Below are 16146 nucleotides of genomic sequence, written 5' to 3'. Positions count from 1 at the left end.
AGATACGTTGAGACCACTCTCCATCAGAGAAGCAGCTGGGAATAGGGTGTCAGGAAGCAGGCTTTTAGAAGGTGGTGGAGTGTCAGAGATGGCGCCAGAGACAGCTGAATGTTGCATTTTGTGTGATACCATCCCACCTCCATTTACTCTATGGTAATAAGCGTGATTGGGTTTTTATACAAATATGAAGATGGTCTAAACATGTGTGAGAATGGATTTTCATATATACTTGAAAATGGAACAGAGAGCAGGTTGGATGAGGGGACGAATAGAGACAATGCACCAGTGGTGAAAGAGCTTCCGTGAAAAGACCAAGAAAACCCACAAGTTTAGATATCCAAAGATTTTTCCAAGTGGCATTAGATATCCAAAGATTTTTCCAGCCTCCAAGAAGTCCCCCCCAAATTCCCTTCTCCTGATTCATTCCCTTCCACAATGAGTAGGGTACCTTGTGTAATCTATAGAATATTATGGTAATGATGGAGGGCGACTTCCAAGGCAAGGTCATAAGGACAGTGTGGCTTCTGCCTTGCTCTTTCTTGGATCACTCTCTCTGGGGGAAGTCACCTGCCATGCTGTGAGGACATTTAAGCAGCTCTATGGCCAGAAACAAAAGCCTCCTGAGGAGCTATATGGGTGAGTCCATCTTGGAAGTGGCTCCTCCAGCCTCAGGCCAACATCTTGACTGCAAGCTCATGACAGACCTTTTGCCACTGACCTTACTCATGCTCTGCAAGCTGTCTGATTACTCAGCTGACTCCCTCATGTACTCCGAGTTCCTAGAACCCTGAGCCTTAGACTTGCTCATTTAATTCTGTCTCCAACACAGGCCAACTAAAGGCTCAAAAAAAGTACATGATGAACAATGGCTGCCCTCTAACCAAATACCAAATGAATGAATACATGAATGAGTGAGGGAGATATTCCCAGGTTCCCTTAAGTCAAAAGGCACAAACTTCATCTAAGCAGCTTTCTGAAAAACCACACCTAGATCTCATAACAGCATCATCCAAGGGAGAGACTACTTTCACATAGACTAGGAAAGATTGTCAAACCCCCAAAACAGTGGGCAGGAGGAAAGGAGTCTTCAGGTATCACCAAGAAGACAGATGTCACCTTGGGTGACTGTGGGTGGCAAGCAGGATTCGATCAAGGAGACAACTCCCCCACAAGCACCTCACTTTATAGTTTATGTTTCCAACAATCTTGTGAGGCATTCAGAGATGGGCTTATAGCTCATTTGTGGAAGAGAAAATTGAGAATCAGAGAAGGAAAGCATTGAGCCTGAAGTACCACAATAAGAAATCAGTGCTTGGATTCCAAACTAGAGAGTTGTTACAAGATTCTCCAATGTCCTTCTCAAAAGATTGTTTTGTGTTTCCCCTGAGACTTGGCCTAAGCCTGCACCCACCAAAGACTCCTAGGGAGAGGAATGGAAGTAAAAAGAGCAGTCACCTTTGGTTATGTAACTATACTCCTATTATGTTAATGTGTGTGCGCAATTTAAGTAGTAGCTTAAAACCTATACATGCTGAAGTTACTCTACAAGAAGATATGTAAAAGAAATAATCAATCTTCCCATGTTTTCTGCCGCCTACTACTTCTATAACTTTTCTTCTTCCTTCCTAATTACAACCCTTAAATAGAATTCATGCCTCATATCAAATTTACCGAGTATCATAATTCTTCCAAGTGGTAATGATACCTCAAGACAAATGCTGGGCATAGAAGCTACAGGGCATAAATATGCAAAGAAATAAAAAGCTAACCATTTCAAACAATAAGGCTTCTCTCTCACTTACCAACTTTACATTTCCCTGTATGGCCCCGGAAGATGACTGGTTAGCCAGAGGGTAAGATTCCTCAAGGGAGGAACAACCTAAGACAGGCACAGTCGCAGGGGGGTCATCAGGTGAGAAAATGGGGATCAACAGAGGTGAGGCTTAGAACCTCATCCCCCCTGTTCTGAGAGAAATCTTCTGCATACGTGGATGTTTTATTGCCCTTGTCTAGCTTGGATTAACACATAGTCTACAGGCACACACCTGATCATCTACATTTGCTCTCTTACAACACTAAACTATGTTTTCTACCTTTATCTTGTATCTACCTACCACTTCAGCATTTTATTAATAATAATAATAATAAAGAGAGAAATGTGGTATCCACATATAAATCAAGTATAAAAATCAAATGAGTATTCATGTTTGAACTGACTGTTTATAGTTCATAACGCATGAGCAAAACCGAAAGCTTCTGTGATGACTGCCTTTGTACTGTTCACCATGTAACTTATTCACTATGTAAGAATTTGTTCTCCATGTAAGAACTTGTTTGTTATGCCTCAGAAGATTGGAGACTGACGAAAATTAGGCTTGGGGTGGATTAATGATTGTGCATTGAGCATTGACTCCCCTATACAGAATTTTATTGTTGTTAACAACCATTTGATCAATAAATATGAGAGATGCTCTCACAAAAAAAAAAAAAAAAAAAGTACACACTTCCAATGGTAAAATAATAAGTAACCGGGATGTAATGAACATAATCAAGATATTGTAACAGCTTGGTATGGTGATAGCTGGTACCTAGAATTGTCATGTATATAAATGTTGAATCACTATGTTGTACACCTGAAACTAATGTAATGTAATACTGTGTGTCAACTACCCTTCAATAAAAAATAATTATCTACAAAAATAAAATAAAATAAAATAAAATATTACTTCCCTTACAATCAATTATCTAGAAATTCGATTTAGAAATGAAGCAGGTACTGAATAGGATATTCATGTGAATACAGTCTATATTTATTTGGAATCAAAAGTTACAAGAAGACATATTTTTAAAGTGCTTAAGGAGAATCCTGCAGGAAAAAATTGGCAGAGAGGATGAAACTGCTTTATCTTTAAGAAATATGAGAAAGTCTGTTTTAGAAGTCAATTTGCAATTGCAAGGGTTTAAAAAAAAAAAAAAAAGAGCAGTCACTTTCCTGATGAGAACACTCCGTGTTCGTGATCGGAGTAGCAGGGAAGAGGGTGGGCAGGACTCCTGAACAGGAAGGGGAAGGATTGAAGAAGCTTCTGGGCTTCCGAATTCTGCTGAAGGTCAGTTGGACCCCTCCCTCCTAGAAGCCAGCTAGGGATGACCCCTCCCAGCCTGGAACTCCCATTCTTTTGTGCTCTGCTCATTGTGAATATTGGGGAGTGGTGTCATGGGGGCAGAGGGGAACAGAATAGTGAGAGGGAGCAGGCATTGTCTGGATTTCACCAATTTACATCATCCGTGCTGCCATCACTATACTCCTGACACTTTACACAGGCCTCTATTGCAGTTCTTACCAACCCACCCCAGTCTAAGTTATATGAACTCTTCTGGAACATTTGACAATGAATGAAGGATTTCTGCAGTTGCCCAGGAATTACTCTGTAAATACTAATAACTGAGATAAGGGTAAAAGAAGACAGCATTAACTGTATTTTAAAATACTCTACATACTCTTTTTACCCTCAAACCAGGAGCATAACAGAAGCTGAGAGTAGGCCAGGCTGCTTCTCAGGAGAAAGAATGGGAGCAGGGAAAGGGGAGGAGGCAAATCAGTGGAGGTTGGGGGTGGGAAGAGATGGGAAAAATGAAATAGGCTGTCACCCTGAAGGGTAGAGCTCTTAGGAGAGAGCTTTGCAAGGAGGATTTCCATGAAACAGTTGTATGTTTTGTGATATAATTCCTCTCTTGTTTGCAAGGATATTCAGTAAAGATTTAACTGCTTCTCAGTGCTTTTTTAGAGTCCCATGTATGTTTCTATCAGATGTATCACTAACCTAATTTCATCCTCAATGTGACAAGATACATTTCAGTTAAGTGACAATAATACTATTACTGCTAATAATAACAGCAAGTACTCTTTTTGAATGCCTATAATATGCCAGATCTAGCAATTTCATAATCTTATTAATTGCATTTAAAATGTTTCTAACTGACTGCAAGTAATTTTGTATGATTGTTGATTCATTGATAATCACAGCTTAATCACAAACACATTTGTCTATAGAAATCAGGCTCTAGAGAAGTGGTCTGTGATGAACAGTATGAAATTGATATTGACCATGTGGGGTCAGGTGATACAAGGGAGGAATAGAATCTGCTCAACTGGAGACTACATGCCATTACTTAGTTCTAGGACATTTTTGCCCTGAGGAAATGTGGCCTCTTTGTTACTGGATCCTGTGTAATTTTTCCCCAAAATGGCTTTTCATATATTCCTAATATTGCATTTTGAGTTGTTCAAAAAATTTTAAGTATTAATCTTTAGGATAACTAGCTTGCAGCCTCCTTCTATTGGAATGGGTCAAAGAAGATAAGACAAAATTAACGTTATTTGGTGAGAAAAGCTTAAGCCACTTGACTCCTGGAAAAATAATAAAAAGGAGACCAGAATGAGGACAGAGCTTGTTGCAAGGTGTTCGGGCAAACTGGTTTCTTTATTACCCATTTTGTACTACTTTTAGGTCCATAGTTCTCTAACTCAACTGCTGGATTTCCCTGAAGGAAATTGGTTACTGGCTGGGGATGACACAGAGAAATCATGAAGGAAAGTGCTCAGATTTAAAAGATAGGCTGTGCTCCAGCTAAGCGAGGCAACCACATCTGTTCAGGGCTTCCCTGCATTTTCAGCTCTAGTGACTTCTGGGACTGGTACAGAGGAAAAATTCATTTCTTACAATCCTTCCACCTGCACTGTGCACTCTTGCTGAGTTCTGTGTTTTGAGGCCAGAGGAAAGGTAGGGATGGAGGAAGGGAGTGGGAGAGGGAGGTTTCAATTCTCAGTCTCAAGCAACGTCAGAGCACGAAGGGACTTTCGATGGCATTCCAGTCCAGTTTTTAACACTCCTTTATTTCTTTACATTACAAAATAAAGATATACTTGTGGTAACAGATTACTATAAATAGAAAGACATTCCTTCCTTTCCTGCCTTCATTTACAGATGGGATGGGAAAACAGCTTCTAGAGGGATGTGTCTGTGCAATGTCATCTAGTTAGAGTGCAGGGGAAGTTTTCATGGAGACAGGCACTGTGATTGAGCAGGATTGTTCCTCACAGAAAGGGAAGAGGCTGCAATGTCGAGGCGAAGGTTTATTCTATTACATTTTTATATATTTTTATATCAGAGAAGAGACTGGGAAGGAAAACAAAAAAACTAGGGCTGTCTTTTTAAAAAATGTATATTGAGAGCTTATTGTGGTACTGTGCTTAGAGCTCTAGATGCTTTTTCACTTGGGCCTTACCACCCCCCTGAGAGGGAGGTATAGTTATTTTCATATTAGAAATGAGGAAACTGGGGATCAGAGGGCTAATTAACTTGCCCAATGTCACACTGTTAGAAAAGTGGAGTAAATAGAACCCAGCTTTCTCTGAACCTTGTTTCAATCCCACATGTCACCTGTGTAAATTAAAAACAGGTGCCTCTGCCTCTGGGCACATAAACCCTTCACCAGAGCTCATGGACTCAGAGGGTACATGCAGCTATGCATTGGCTGTGCATTTTGCTCCAAGCCTATGGCCCTTAACCACTACACAATATGGTTTATTGAAAGAATGATGATATTTTCATTTTGAGAAGTCTGTACTAATTCTGCAAATTCTCATTCAATTTTTATTCTGAAGTTAGAGAATGGGGAATACAGATACAGTACTTGTTAAGATACCATAAGATGAAAATACAAGAAAAAGGAAGAGAGTCATACTGCTCAGATACAATAGCGCCATACCTTGGTCAGCAATGAAGAGAACCCTGGAGATCGGGTTCTTGGGCTCCCCTCCACCATAATCTAGCTATTTGACTTGGGTGTTGGTTTTCTCATCTGTAAGGTGCTACAAAGAAGGGATTGGACCAACTGAACTCTGAGGTCCTTTCCAGCTCTGAGGTCTGTGGTCCCAAGAATGGATAGAGGTGCCCAGAGGGAAGATGTTTTGAAATGAGCCAGAAACCTAACAAGCAAAAGAGAGACTCATATGAAGAGTAGAAGACAGTCAACACAGATCATCTAATCCAGTGTCTGAAACATGGAAAAATGATATCTAATCTCTGCTGAAATGAGCTCTTGCCTCCTTGAGATAGGCTATGATATTGCTGGCCCATTCTGACAGTTAGAATTCCTTATAGAGAGTCAAGACTTCCTTTCTCAGTCCTAGCTGTGCAATAGGGACCATAAAGCCCATTTTAAATACATATCCCCAAGATAGTCCTTCAAATATTGGAAAATAGTGACTATATCTCCCCAGAGTTATTTCTTCTCTAAGTTAACTGTCCTCCAGACTGCCATTAATCCATCCCTCAAAGGACATGGCTCCAAGTCTCTTGACCCAGGCTCATTCATTCAACAAACATTTACTAAGTATATCATATGTGCCAGGTTCTGTGAGAGGAATAGGGAATATAGAAGGTGAATAAGACACAGTCTCAGCACTCAAAGGGGTTACTATCTAATGGGAATGACAGACAAAGAAGTTCCTAGGCCACCACAGCAACCCTAGTAGAAGGTGTGTGTGTATAGCAGGAGTCCAAGGAAGAGACAGTCTATTCTACCCAGGAGGGCAGGAAGACTTCATGGAAGAGGTGAGACTTCTGCCATGTAAGTCCATGCATAAATTACTTTATCTTCCTCTTCAACCCAAGGAATTTACCTCCTTCTGCCTTCTTTTCTTGGCATTTCTCTAACACATCCTGTTATAGTGTTATGTCTCAAGAAAATTTTAAAAAATATATTCATCTGCCACCTTAGAAATGTTTTTGTAAGAGGAAAATCTAGCAGCTTGTGACAAGAATGACTATTTCAGCACATAAAGTCTGAGATAATTTCATCAGAACCCATTCTTCTTATAGTCTTGCTAACCTAGCTTCTTCTCTTTCATCATTCTGCTCTTTTCCTTCCTCTCTATATCAGCCATTCTCTCACTCTCCCTTTCAAGGCATTTTTACATTCTCATAGCTATTTCTCACTACACAGTTTTTTACAAACTCAGAGGGGCTAAATGACGTGGCAGAGGGCACAAGGTAGGAAGTGGCAGAAGCAGGATTTGAATTAAGCTTTTCTAATAAATATTCACATTCAATTATAGAAAAAGAGGTCCCAAGGTTTCTACATGACCCTTTGCTAACCCAAGAGTGCATTTTTTTTTTTTAGGAGAGCAAGGCAGAGGCTTTTATTTAGAGAGAAAGTGAGAGGACAGAGCTCCTGGCTCAAGCGAGGAGGGGACAAGAGAGAGTCCCTCCAAGAGTGCATATCTGAAAATGCAATCCTTCCCATGACACATGAGAACTCAGGCCTAACTCTCCCACCTAGTTGTCCTCTATCTTTCCTGAATAAAATATCCTCTCCTAACTGCTTTTAACCTGAGAAGGGAGAGAAGGGAGGAAAATAAGGGAAGGGAAGGAGACGGGAATGGAGAGTTTACCCTTTTATTCCTTAGAATAAGCTAAATCATGGTGGTTCATCACAGGAGAGACACCTAGATATGAAGTGGGATTATTTCACTATTTGGTTCCCTGTCTTAATCTTTTTTCTATTAAGGTATCATTGATATACAATCTTATGAAAGTTTCACATGAGCAACATTGTGGTTACCACATTCACCCATATTATCAAGTCCCCCACACACACCCCATTGCAGTCACTGTCCATCAGTGTAGTAAGATGCTATAGAGTCACCACTTGTCTTCTCTATGCTATACTGCCTTCCCTGTGACAACCCTACATTATATCCCTGTCGTGATCTTAAAGGATGCATTATTTCATATAGTAGAAATAGCATATAGGATGTTTTTCTACTTATCATCATAGGTAAGACTGTTTTGAGATTTCCCTTTGTGTCTTTGATCTATTATTCATAGATGCACTCTATTTAAATAATCTAAATGCAAGGCTAATTGTTATACATTACCATTAATTCATTTATCTATTCCTAAAATACTTTTGAGCCCCTACTATGTGTCAGAAACCATTCTAGATATTGTTGAAAATACAATGATGAATAAGATGTGGTTTATGACCCCAAAGTTTTCATAGATTATTTTGGGAGATAGGTAAATTAGAACAGACCCTCGACATTTATGAATTACTATTCATTGTCTCAGCTGTTCAATTCACAAACAGCCTCAGAGGTCCGTGACATGAATTTAATTGTAATGAGAATAATTATACTGATATTCTGGGCTGTTGAGAGGATTAACTGAGATAATGCATTTTTAAGCACCTTGCATGAATTTGAATCAAGAGCATTATAAGAATCTTGTACAGGAGGAACATACTTGGCTAGCCAAGCCAAACAGTGTGAGAAACTGGGATGGGTTGCAAGATGGAGGGAAATACAGGTAGAATATCCCATTCTCCAAATACAGGGGAGGGAAAACATTTCTTGTAGCCAATAAAAATATAGTAGACCATTAAAAAGTACCTGAAAGCAGCTGCACAAATTGTAAAACATAAGTCATAGTCCAAGTTCTTGTGTGGCACTATTTTTTTTTAAACCACAAACTATCCAGATTGTAAAGGAGAAGAGTAAGCATGCTGCAATAAACCCAGTGAAGGTCACTCTTCCTACCATCTCCATCTAGATACCTAGATGATGTCCTGCTTCCCTGTCTGCACAAATATAGTTATTCATATCAATACTTGCACAGTTTGCATCACTTAGAACACAAATTTATGACTCATATTTAGCTGTCAATCTTTTTAACTCTGATAACGTTTCAAATTGTCAAAACTCTCTTTTTTCATTTTTTCCTCCCCAGCCTCCTCCTAAATGGCTCTGCTATGAGCAGTCTCTGTTCTCTGTCTGTTTATCTCTCTCTTTCAGCTTGTACTGTTTTCTCCTGCCATTGCCTCTTCTTTGCCTCATCAGAATCGTCTGGTGAGGTTGGTCAGGTGGAATTAGTGTTTCACACACTGGAGAAAACAACCGTGCTCTAGTGTGCTTTGAAGGTTCAGGACCTTGGACAGCAACAGAAGCGCCCTCCCCATTTAAATACTCTCATCATGCTATGCCTATGCAGCCAGCAATTAACAGTAATCATAAATGTATGTGTCAGGGACCTGCCATAAGACTCAATTTGTTAAGTGTTGTCCTAGTGGAAGAAAGTGTTGTAGGAAAACCAAGTAGGGAGAGATTGAATCTTTCTAAAGAATCTGGAAAACTTTCATATAGAAGGTGACAGGATACAGAACCTAGGAGAATAATAGAGTATTCAGCTGTTTGAGCCAAAAGAGATCTCAGTTGTCATTTTATACATTCAGTTTGAAAAAAGTTTTGCTCAGTATATCAGGATTAAGATCAGCTGCATATAACAGAAAACCTAAATACATAACTTAAAAACAAGGTAGAGGTTTGTTTCTCTCATGTAAAAATAAAAGAGAGTCTATATAGAGCTGATATAGAGAATTCACAGTTGTTAGAGACCCGAGATCCTAATATCTTTCCCTTCCATGCTGAATTCTGAAGGAAAACTCATGGTCTGTGATGGCAGCTAAAACTCCAGCCATCACATCTATATTCCAGGCAGAACTAAGGAGAGGGCAATAATGGTACCTCTATTATCTAAGTCAGCCATTTTTAAGGAGATGTCCTGGAAGTCCCACCCCCAGATCTTTGCTTCTCCAGGACAATGACCTCTATCTTTTCAGCCATTTCTCAAAGACATGGCTCCTGGATTCTCCCTTGCAACTTGGCCTTATGGCAGAAATTTTGTTCCAGCCTGAAGCCAGGAATGAATTAATCAACTTCAACCATGGGGAGGGCCTAATTTCAGGTGCTGTCTGGGCTCCCAACTGACTAAAATAAGGCCTTACAAATTATTTTATCAAACCCCCTTGCAATTAAACATCTGACAAAGTAGATAGGGAAAAAAGAGAGACATATGAAAAGTAAAACACCTTCCCAAAAGCTGTCACTTGATCTTCACAAAATATTAACTCTCCTGTGTTTTATATTAATAGCTCCTGGCATTGTGGAGTTTTGCCTTTTGGTTGCAGGCCCAGGCTCTGCTTCCCTGCTTCCCTACTGCCCTTAGGAGTTGAACATCCACATCCTATGCCCCTATTTCTCTTCTCAAACCCATGGATCTCTCTGATTGAAACACTATTCACACATTGTGCCATAGAGCTTTCACTCTCTACCCTGCAGAGTTAAGTGGGAGCTTTTCCAGAGTTGCAGCCTCCAGCCAAGGCTTCAAATTTGCCTAATCTCCAATTAAGCACCCCACCCACCCTTGGTCCAGCCTATCTTCCTGCTTCTGGATTTCCTGATTAACTCTGCCTTCACACATTTTGTGAATATACATACACCCACCCATGTAGCCATCACATAGGTCAAGATATAGAATATGTATAGCTCCCTAGTAGGCCTCCCTGGGCCTCCTTCCAGTCAATACCCACCCCTCAATGACAGGCACTATTCTGCTTAGTTTTGCCTGTTTTTGAACTTGAGATAAATGGATTTCTCCAGTCTATACTCTTGTGTGTCTGGTTTCTTTCCTTCATCATTATGTTGTAGAGATTCATCCATGTTGTGAGTAGCACTATTTTATTCTTTTCCATTGCTGTGTCCACTGCAGCAAATGATTCTAATATCATTTCTACTGGAGTCCAATGTGTGGCCGAGATTGAGAACCATGGCTCTAAAGTAAAAAAAAAACAGTGTTGGAATCCTACCTTCAAAATTAGTTGGCCTGGATTCATCCCTGAATTGTCTACCATCAGGTGGTCATTGGGCTCAATTAGACATTTAATGTCATTTAATTACCATAGGCCTCACTTGGCATCACATTAACTCACAAGAGTCCTGCATGCCAGTGGGACATGCCATCTGGTACTTCTTCTCAGTAGAAACTCTTATGGTAATCTTAAAATTAGTATTCTTTGGCCCCCCAGGTGACAGCTCAGGTATAAGGAAACAAAATTACAGCAGTGAATGTGGTGACAAGCTTAGTTTAGAAATGCCCTGTTCCAAATAGGACTCAATATCTTGTGTCCCATAAGCATAGCTTTCGGGTTTCCTGTGGGAGATGAGCCCAATTACAAGTCACTGGACAGGAAGCCCAAAGCCATGGCCTCCCACCAGCTACTTATATATTGTGACCCATATGCACTTTACCAATCTGGGGATATTTTTACCATAAACAATGCTGCCTAATACCATAGCTGGCATTGCTCCTTTATTAAACTTCCAGGGGAACAGAGCTACAAAACTAACCCAAATTTGTCCTAAGAGAAAGAGAAAGGTAAAATCCTTTCTTCATACCCCCTTTCAGCTGACACATTGATGTTTATAGAGTGGTTAACCAAAAATAATAAGTCTGAAAGTGTCTCTATTCCTTGAGTCAGAAACAATGTTTGGCATATGAAGATGCTTAATAAATGTTTTCCAATTATCAAATTATGACAACTAACAACATTAAAGAGTTACATTCACCTAAAACAAAACAAAGCTATTTGACTACTATGCTACCTTAGGCAAGTCTTATTTCTCCACATCCCCATTACCTCTTTTGTAAAATGAGAATAATGATAGTTCTCATCTTATTGCAATTGTTGTAAGGATTAAATGAGCAATGTTTGTAAAAGATATTTTAAAAAACAGCTACACTGAACTTTATTATTATAGATGGAGAAGGAGGCCTAGAGAGAGAGAATGGGATTGGCACCAGGTCACACATAGTGGCAAAAATGTCCAGGTCTCCTAACTTCCAACCCAGTGCCTCTCCACAATACCATCTGGCCCCTTTAATGTTTAGGAAATCAGAAATCTCAAACCAATCAATATTTCTGTCCAGGAGAGAAAACTTTTGTGAGGGTCCATGTTGCACTGTAGACTCCTTACCCACCCTTCACAGGACAGAACACTAGGTGTACTTCTCAAAGTATTAAGGACAAATAAGATTTCTCTTAAGGGCATAAGAAAAAGTGAAAATTATGTTCTCAGCCTGCTGCTGACTAGCAGATGAAGGACAAACAGAACCTCTAAGCATTCATTCTTGAAAGCTCTGGTTCCTTTTTCCTTTCCAACAGCCACTGCAGAGAGAGGGATGTGAAAAGCAATGTGATCAGAATGTAATGAAGGAACAAATCTCACTGGGAGTCAAATGCCATTGTTTTTTTTTTTTTTTAAAAGGCACCGTGGGCAGAAGCCCAAAAATTAGAGGCTTCCCCCAGTGTTCTCTGAATATATTTTTTTAAGCTGTTAAAAACACCCTTAAAATAAGCCTGCCATCTTGTGAGGACAGGAAGAAGGTTACTCGTCTTTCTACCACCATCTGCGGGGCTAGCTCAGCTTTAGGCTTCCTTGAGCCACACTCCCCTGCCTCCAGCCTGTTCTTTACAACAGTCAGAATAGGGTTGATTATAGTCTCTTTCCCAAACTTAGCAAAATTCAGTTATAATTAAAATTTGAAGTGAACCTTGGAAAGACTGTAGAGGTAGTGGTTTGCTTCACAGTGCATTTTATTCTTGCAATTTCATATTCTCTAAGAATTTCTGATATTGTGCTTGGCCCATTTGTATTTATCAGTCTGATTTTGGAATCAGGTCCGTTTGTGGATAGGTCAGGGCTCAGCCTATATCCAGGATTAGAGCTCCTGAGGTCATGGTCAGACTGTGTTTGGGATCAGTGTTTACCCTGTAACTGTGATTAGGGCTCAGTCCTAGCAGGATATGAGTACAGTCTGTGATTAAAATAGAGACCTGTCTGTGATAGCATCAGGGCTCAGCCTGTGCTGGAATCTGGTCTCAGCCTATAGCAGAGATCAGGTTTGTTTGTGGTGAGCACTACGGTTCAATCAGGGGCTGGGTCATAGTAGGATAGGGCTCTATTCCAGGAAAAATGGCTTAAGTTAAAAGGACCGACAATACTAAATGTGAGTGAGGACATGGAGCACCTGGAACTTTCTTATATTGCTGGTAGGAATATAAACTGTACACATACATTAGACAACTGTTTGACAGTACCTATAAAGCTAAGTGTATGTACACCCTGTGGTTCAGCACTTCCACTCCTGGAATGAACAACTGCTACACACATGGATAAATCTCACCAAATAGTATTAAGCACAGAAGCTAGATACCAAAGAGTAAATACTTTACAATTCCATTCACGTAAATTCAAAAACTAATCTATGATGACAGGAGTCAGAATAGGGGTTATATTTAGGGAGTACTGTGGATTGGAGGGGGCATGAAGGAGCCTTCTGGAAAGATGGTATTGTTTATATTTCAAACTGGTAGTGGTTACACAGATGAACATTTAATATTTGTACACTTTACCACGTGTAAGTTATATCTCAATGAGAAAAAGAAGAGAGTAGGTCAAACCATATGGAGATGTGGTTGGCTAAAGACTGGTTGGGGAGTTAATTCCATGGTCATAACTTTTCTGCCATAACAGTTGTGATATTACTACCATGGCTTGTTGAGTCTGGGGGTGTTGGGGTGGGAGGGTGCAGCCCATGAAGCAACTATGATTGGTAAAAAGCCACAAGCCTGGAGACAGAAGTCCGGAGTTTGGATCTCAGCACTCGGCTTAGTATCTAATTCATGGGAAGCACTGGTGTACTGTGATGGGTCTCGAGATGAGTTACATATTATTCTTTGGTAATTTAAATCACTGAAGCTTTTAATAATTTTCTCTTAATTCATTTGAATTCATAACACATGCATTTGGTTAAAAAGCAAATTAAATCTTATAAAAGAGTATATAGTGAAAACTCCATTTCTGTCCCATCTCTGACTCCAAACACCAATCCCCCAGTCTCCCCTTTGACAGGCAACCACTAAAATATCCTTCCATAGAGACTTGATAATATGGGTGACTGTAGCAACCACATTGTTTTTCTTGTGAAATCTTCATAAGAGTGTATATTGATGATACCATAATAAAAAAATATATATCCTTCCGTAGATAGTCATGCATATTCATGAATGATCTCCCTGAAGAAAATCAGAGCAGATTCAAAGTATACCTATAATAATGTTGCTTTATTTTATTTTCAAAATGGGATTAAGTTTTCATTATAAAAATAATACATTCTTATTTAAAAATTGAATGAAGTAAAAGCGAAAGCTCCCTACCCCTCTCACTTCAGTTCTAGGGTAGCCACTGCCGACACTTACCTGTGTGCCTTCTGACAACTTTACGCATGTGTAACATATATAGAATATTACTCTAGGAAATAAATTTGCAATCTAATTTTCTTCATTAACAATATATCAGGGATCTCTTTCCCCACCAACTGCTTATAGCTCTACATACCCTTCTTAATGGCTGCAGCATCAAATACTTTCAGTGGGAGATAAAGAAGATAAAGATATGGCAGGAACTGCACATAGGAGTGTGTCCACCTGAAAGCATCGTCTGTCATATGTGTTCCCAAAGAGAAATGTTGAAAGCAGCTGATTTAACTCATCTGGGTTTTAATTTCCCATCTGCAAAATAGAGACAATAATGAAAGCCCTGACTACCTCGTAAGATTGCCGTGAGGAGTACTTAGAAAGAGGGAGAATGGATGACAGTGTTTTAAAAACTGAAAAGTGCTGTGCAATTGGGAGAGACTGTAAATCCTTCAGGGGAGAAGGGAGGGGTGATATTTCCAGGGTCTAATGTCTAACAACTAGCACTAATAATAATGCCTTTCCTGTCCTTCTTAGCCACATGAAGAGTTCATCTTTGCATAACATTTGTTGATACATATATAAAGTTACTATGTATAGTATATTCATTTTAACCGTCCAACAACCCTATCAGATAGGTACTCTTATCATCCTCGTTTGACTAATTAGACAACTGATGCTGACATATTTAGCAAGTGGCCGGTTACTTCTGAATCGCACCAAACCCTGTGCTGGTCATTTTGGAGGCTTTCACCATGCTTCAGTCCTCTGGTTGGCCTGTGACTTAACCAGGCCATTGGGAGGTGTGCTTTGGAGAATGAGGTGACTCCTGCTGGTACTTAAATAAAGAGCAACCAATGACAAAAACCCTAAGTCTCACAGGTAGTCACGCCAGCAGTCACCCTGCTGCTTGCGCTAAAATCGTTCATGACTCCACTCTGCTAAACAAAAGCCAAGTGTTCCAAGCCTTTCTTAGTAGGGCCAAAGAAGATTTCCAGTCCTTTGTCTTATACTACAGGAACTTTGAAAACCATCTTCCCCATCATTTCATACCTACCTACAAGCCTGTTATGGGTTGAATTGTGTCCCCTAAACAAAAAGATATGTTGAAGCCCCAACCTCCAGTACCTCAGAAGGTGACCTTGTTTGGAAATAGGGTTGCTGCAGATGCAATTAGTTATGCTGAAGTCATACTGGAGTGGGGTTGACCCCTAATCCAATATGACTGGTGTGTTATAAGAAGGTGGTTGCTTGAAGAGACAAACAGGGAGAATGTCATGTGAAGATGAAGGCAGAGATTGGAGTAAGGCAACCACAAGCCATGGAAGGCAAAAGATACCAGTAAACCACAAGGAATTAGGAAGAGGCAAGGAAGGATTCCCCTATAGGTTTCAGAGGGAATGTGGCACTGCTGACATCTTGATTTGGGACTTTGGGCCTCCAGAACAGTGAGACAATACATTTCTGCTATTTTAAGCCACCCAGTTTGTAATACTGTTACCACAGCCCCAGGAAACGAATCCAGAGCCTCAGTCATTTAACCCCCAACACTGCAGATCTGTGGCCAGGATGCATTAGGTCTTCTTTCTCCTGTCTGATTCCTATTCTCTTAGCTGGCCATAGCATCCTGGCCATCTGCTGGTATAACACTAAGACAATCACACCCATGACATTCCCCGTCTCTTCTGTCAGGCAGCACACCAGCGGTCTGTTTACTTCCCGACACTCCTGGCACTGGGCTGGTCAGGTCCCCTGCCCCCTGCTTCTTCCTGGCTCAGGGCCAGCCCAGCCCCTCTGGGGAGACAGTGGATTGAAGCCCCCTTCTGGGTTGCCTAGGCAACAGTGCCGTCTGAGTGCCCTGGAGCCAGGCAGCTGTGGCTTCAGGGAAGGGAGGAACCAAGGAAAGGGGGGAAAGGAGGGAGGGTGAGTAGGGGAAAGACCCAAGGAGAGTCCTTAAAAGTGGCAGTAGTACAAACCCAGAAGGTGAAA

Source organism: Manis pentadactyla, chromosome 3, assembly GCF_030020395.1.
Source record: "Manis pentadactyla isolate mManPen7 chromosome 3, mManPen7.hap1, whole genome shotgun sequence".
Lineage (NCBI taxonomy): Eukaryota > Metazoa > Chordata > Mammalia > Pholidota > Manidae > Manis > Manis pentadactyla.
This window is presented reverse-complemented; position numbering follows the sequence as displayed.